The sequence below is a fragment of the Nothoprocta perdicaria genome, unplaced genomic scaffold (assembly GCF_003342845.1).
Source record: "Nothoprocta perdicaria isolate Ctin4 unplaced genomic scaffold, notPer1 scaffold_196, whole genome shotgun sequence".
Classification (NCBI taxonomy): Eukaryota; Metazoa; Chordata; class Aves; order Tinamiformes; family Tinamidae; genus Nothoprocta; species Nothoprocta perdicaria.
Window position 1 is genome coordinate 972255 of NW_020455160.1, and position 6373 is coordinate 978627.

The 6373-nt window shown below is 42.6% G+C and overlaps 1 protein-coding gene across 3 annotated transcripts in view; it reads right to left on the reverse strand.

Moving 5' to 3' along the window:
- Window positions 1-5965, reverse strand: part of PHF20 (PHD finger protein 20) — a 55654-nt gene extending 49689 nt beyond the window's left edge. For all 3 annotated transcript variants that reach the window (XM_026037293.1, XM_026037292.1, XM_026037291.1), the window contains exon 1: window positions 5909-5965. The gene's annotated coding sequence lies outside the window, so the exon portion shown is untranslated. The remainder of the gene's footprint in view (window positions 1-5908) is intronic.
- Between the last annotated feature and the right edge of the window lie 408 nt (window positions 5966-6373).

Consider the following 6373-nt stretch of genomic DNA (forward strand, 5'->3'; position numbering starts at 1 on the left):
CACCATACCCCCAGAAGCTAGGTGTTAAGGGAACTCGTTATTTCTCGCTTGCAGAAGTCACAGGGACAATTCCCTCTAATAAAATGAATCCCAATGGACAGTGTGCAGAATCATTTCAAATATATGTACAAAGTAGTAGCTACATGGCCCATAAAAGACTGAGGCTCAACCTTTGTCCACCAACCCCAGTTCCAAGTCAGTTAAGAACTGTTTGCAATCCCGTGTTTATTCGTGTCTGACATAAAGGTTTCATGATATTACTTCCCCCCACCCCTTCCAGGTTTTGATGAGAAAGAGGCATTCAGCAAACAGGAGGTGGCAGAAACACACACAGCATCCAGAAAGCCTCCAAAAGCTATCACTTTAGTAAACTACCCATAACACTATGTCACCTCATCACTACAAATGCAACAGGGACACCAGAAATATGGAGTTATTTAACTATTTTTAAAATATAACTGCCTACATTGTTTCCATTTGCACTGCTTTCTTTCCACTTCCCCATTTTCACTAGGAAGTAAAAATACCGTTCCTTGGAACAAGTTTCCAATAGTTACATACACATTTAAGAATCTTGCCAGAATAGTATCATTCTTGAGGTACATTCAGTAGAAACTCCTGACTGGGTTTTCTTTTCCCCAAATTTGCATTAGCTGTGTCACACGAATTATGTCTTATTTGTGAAATCTTTAAGCTCACAACCTCCAAAATTCAAACAAACACGTTTTGTTCGTCATTCTTCAGAGAATCACAGAACGGTTAAGGTTGGAACAGACCTCTAGAGATCATCTAGTCCAAACCCCCTGCACACGCAGGACTTTATCTTGAAGACTGAATTAAAAAAACAGAACAAACAAACAAACAAACCCCCACCTTATCTCACACTAGAGGAATAAGGAAACATGCACTGTAAGGTAAGAATTAAGCAGGAGTAGTTTCTTTTCACCGATTTCAGATCTTGAATGACATCATTTACAAGACTGTATTTAGGAATAACTATCCAGAGTTGCAATGCAGTTTAGATATGAAAGATCTTTAGGAAGATCATGAACCTTCTATATAGGCAAAACCTACTTGATTTACATTGTTTAAGTCAGGCCATTTGCCAAGGGATGGCAAGAGTCAAGTGGGCATCCCACCAAAAGGCATCTTCTATTTCACAAAATAAATAAAAAAGCCTGCAAAGAATAAGCAAGGTGGGAGGGGAAAAAAAAATACTCTTAGTGCTCAATTCACTATATGGTGCTTCACACTAACTAGAAAACATTGTAGTCAGATAAGAATTCAGAAACATTGAGCGTTACTTTTCCATAGTATCCGATAACCAAATACGGGGTCAGCATAGCGTGGTTCTGATTCAGTTCACTACCTACCATCTCCTAACACAGCTCGAGCGTGCTAGAGTTTTTTGTTCAATTGTTTATTTCTTTAACTTATAACTCCATAACTTAACTGGGAAAAAGGAGGAAATTTTAGAAGAAAGTTTGTCTTTTTTTTTCCCCTCTCCAAACAGGTTACTTTTTCAAACAGGTTAGCCCCTTATATCTAAAATATGCACTATTTTCCCTTACATATTTATAAGCAATAAAGTATCACCTTCTGCCATTAGCACTAAAATTCAATGACTCCAAATGCATAATAGAAAGAAACTCTGTGTTTTACTTCTAGTGTAAGAGAAAGCACAGCTGCAAGTCCTCTCCTGTACCACAAAACTTATTTCAGTTTTCCACTGAGAATGGACATGAAGAGACAAAACAGTCCCAAAGATGTACCCAGGCCATCTGCACCAGTCCCCTTCCGGAAGGGCCGCAATGCTGGAGCACCAGAGTCCTTTTGGGCAGGTCTCTGAGGCTCCAGGAGGAGCACGCTACATGTCTGCAGACTTCAGCAGCAAAATCCCATAAAACAGGGCTTCTAGCAGCACCCAAAACCACATCAAACCTGATGAGGAAGGCATTAGTATATTCTCAGTTGACTATCAGAAAATGGCTAAGAGTACCACAAGGAAAGGGAAGCATTTAGTTATATTTACAGAGGCTACAGACTCCGTGAAATACCCAAACTGCTTCCAATTTCTAGCTGCAGTCAGGGGGACACGAGTGTGTTTTGCAGCACGCACAGGCTACGCATCACTATGCCAGCCAGACTCGCTGCAAGGCAACTGATGGAAAAACTCGGGAGTGGGCAGGAACAGTAAGGACAAAAATTTGTTTCTCATTTCTGCCCCCCCTCCCACATCCTTCCTTACTCGTCTGCCCCAAGTTCATTAAACTCGGGCTCCTCCGCGTTATCTCTCGCATCTGAATGATCCATTTCACTAGATCCATCAGTCCCCACACTTAACACGTGTGGCCAGCCACGCCGTCCTCTTCGTTCGCAGCTCATTTTAGACACAGCTTTCTCGAGCAGGTCCCAACTTGGCAGCACGTGACACGAGCTAAATCAGTTACTCACCAGAGCAACTCAGCGATTGGAGCCGTAACCACATGGCCATGAGGCGAGGTGGAAGCCGCACGGTGCAGACCCTCGACCCTCCGACCCTCGTGGCCGCTGCCCTCGCCCGCCTCTCCCCAGGGAGAGCAGCAGGCAGCTCCGAGACCCGTCTGCACTGCGCCAGCACCAGCACCGCAGCAACAGGAGGCCTCCGCTCTCGGAGGCAACACGGGGCCTTGCCTCTGCTCAGCAATTTAAGGTCCAGCCCCTCTGCCCTCCTTTGTGAGAAGGGCAGAAACTTGGAAACCTCAATTTAGAAACCTTAGATTAATTAGAAACTTTAAATTAAATCATATCAGAAGAGATTTCTTAACAAAGCACCCCAGGCTAAGTTAGAGAGCGTAACAGCTATGACTTGGAAAGAAGAAAGCTTTATCCAAACATCTCCTTAAAAATGCTATTCAGCAGAAAGAATTTGAGTTAACTTGGTAACTTGCCTGCCAAACTTGGGCAGGATTTTTACTTTGGTAACTTCAGGAATCCGCATTTCTGAAGTGCTCAAGACCACAATTAAAACAAGGGCTGGTTATTAGGCTTGCTCCCAAAGTTGTAAGCCTTTTCTCTAGAACTTGTCACCCCACTAGGAAGATTAGGTCTGTTTCAGGAACCATTATGCTGGGACTTAGGCAAGTCACTCTTCCAAACAAAAGTCCATGTCACTAAAGCTATTGGGTTCTACTGTTAAAACAGGGGAGCATTTTCTTCCAAACAGAAGCCATTATGAGGCAATTAAGATTTAAAAGACTATTCAATAACCCACAAGTACCAGGAAGAAACATGTTCTCCTTCGCACTTTCCCTGCTAAAAATGCTTTTTTTTTTTTTCTTTCCATTTTAAAACAAATTCTCTTTGAGAGTACAGGTCTGTTTTAATCTCTCATGGGTAAGTTTTATCTCTAAACTTGGTATATCACTTAGCTTACAGTTGGTTTCCACAACTCGGCCTCCTTCTTTCTTTAATATATCTGCGTGAAAGCCAGATTTTTTTTTCCCCCCCCTCCAGAGCCAAATACTGGGGAGAGGAAAATAATAGAGACACTTACACTTTATTCATAGCCTTAGTCCTCTGGATTGATAAATAAGCATGTTAAAACTCTGACAGATTACATAAATACAAATATGTAAATATTTGGAGGAAAATCACATTGAATTCAGCCTGCCTGGGAAGCATGCTGTGAGTTTCCCAAGAGCCATTCCGCATGGCTAGAGGGTCAAGAGGACTATGAAGAGCTGGAGGCAGGACAGGTGTTGGGTTAATAAAAAGCACTGACAGCACTGCTGCAGTGAAAAGAATTAGCAACAGACTGCACTGTTTTCACAGGAGGTGCTGCACAGGTACAGCTAAATACTGGTCCGCTAATGCCACGAGGTGAAATTTGGCTCCTCCACAAGCACTGGAAGATACAGGTATATTTTGCTTTCTTAATGCACAGCAGTATTAACAGTTCCTCTGCCAGGACACATAACATAGATGCCACAAAACACAAGCTGACTCTATCACTCCCTCCAGCACTAGAGAGCGTGCCAAAGCTGCCATCACACAGAACTGCCCATTTTGAAATGGCCAAGGACTGAGGCCCAGCATGTTTTAAAGTCTTTCCTGCTCAGCCACAGCTGCTTTTGACCTTTCCCCAGCGCCCCGTGCCTCCCTCGGGCACGGCCCTTCCTCTCCAGCAGCCGGCCGCGCGCCCGAAGGCCTCGCGCAGCAGCTGGTCCCGCGCACGCAGCCCCGCAGGAAGGGACGGTCCCCTGGGAAGCCCTGGCCCCTGTGCGGGCGCGTGCCCACGGCCACGCCGTGCTGGAACCACACACCTGCAGAGGAGGAACACTGCACAACACGACTTACAGGCACCATTACGTTAGACAAACCTACAGCATCTCAGGAAAACTGAGTATAATGCTCACAAATATTGAAGCACCATTTTATAAAATGACTTTGGTACCAACCTAGGAGGCACTGACTTACTGTCCACAGACAAAAACACCTGCCTGTACTGTGCCTACCAGATTCTGCCTGCAGCATCACTGCCACTATCAATTATAGCTCACTGTTATTTTCCCTGGTAATTAAAAAAACCACCACTAAGACACATCAGTTATATATAACCAAGCAATGGTTTCTGTACTAGCTACTAATCTAAGGATTTCTCTGTTCCCCCCTCATGCTTCGCATACACATAGTGCTTCAAAGTAAAGCGAGTGCGCCTCAGGACACAGTCATAACTCACACGTGTCCTCAACCACAAAGCTTCGGACCTTCTACCCAGTCTTCTAATGCAGGAGCAGCAGCTACAGCAAAATTCCATCTGGACAGGCAGACAATTAGACATTCCTGGCAACTTCCAGGAATAATGCAGCTCCTGCACATATCTATCCAAAAGACACGTTCCAAACAAGACACGGGGCTGCATGCAGCTGGTTCTGGCCTGCACTATGGAGGATCCTCAACTAGATCTTGACCAACACTCACTCCTTTCTTTGGAAGTTTCCAAGACTAAATCAATATAGCACAGGAAGCAAGTTCTTGACTGAGCAACACAACACTCGAAATTGGATCTTGAATTAATACTTTAATTTCCAGTGATAAGGACACTGTATAGGTAGTTCCTTAAAGCTGAAATATTTACTCAGAGCAAAAGACTTTTACATAATTTCAGATCCATGTTTTTCTCTCGTTAACGAACCTACTAGTAGACCAACAAAGCTACAACACCTCAAAAGCTCTATCTGCTCTGCTCTTCAGGTGGGGGCCTAGAATTACTCAACACCCTTGGTGTGACCATGAAGAGCTACCAGCAGACATAAGTCACCCTCTCTAAACCGAGGGCCTCATGCTCTCTGCTGAATTAAAGGGCATTTTGCAAAACTCATTTTCATCCTCTCAACATCATCCCACACAACTGTGCTGTTGTGTGGAGGCTAGGAAAGACCAACACAGAAGCAGAAATTAAAACATGGATAATTCGACAGAACAAAGAAATGGCAACCTTCTACAATAAAATCTATTACCAAGTGCAATTAAAGAAATGAGTATTCATTTTTTAGTCACTTGATCATCTCTCATTTAGCTGGTTAAGTTTCTTTTTTTGCTTGTTCCCTGCCCCTTTAAAAAAAAAAGAAAAAAAAAAACAGGCAAGGGACAAGCAAAAAGATTTGGGAAGTGTTTTGTAGCTGTATTTTTTGCTTTAAGTCATATGAAATTAAGTATGTGTTTCCTAAATGACATACAGTATTTTCAAGAATATCTACTTCAATCAAACTGCCATATTTTATCCAATTAAAAATCTGCAAGCTCATTTTAAGACTATAAAACACATTTGCAAAAATTAGGAAAACCCCGAAATTTAAACCACAGTTTCAACAGCTTAAAGAAAATAAGGCTAAAACTAACAAAAGAGATATTTAGCTATACTCACCAAGAAGAAACTCGTTGCTTACAGAGATGCAGACATTCCAAGTATTTATGTGCAACTATAGTGAAGAAAAAAAAAAAAAAAAGGAGTCATACGAGTTCCGCAACACAGGTATTTCAGAGTTCAGAAAAATGCTTACTCAACAGTCATTATTCTAGCAAGGTCAATTACTCTGAAGTTATTTCAATACTGAGAGTCAGTAAGCTGCTGTCATCCAAATTAGAAACAGAGCCCCCCACAATGTTTTAACAACCTCTTTTTATTTTTTTTTAATCATTTATTTATCCTTTGCCAAGTAGAAGCCATCAGGAAGTTTACAGCTAGCTATTCCTGCTTTGGTGCACCAGACAGCACCGAACAAGCTAAGCAAGCAGCCAGTTTCACCAGTGAACTTTGCATATGTCAGTAAGTCAAAAGCTGAGGCACTGTCTACACATACGTGGAGCAGAACGTCCTACTGACATGACA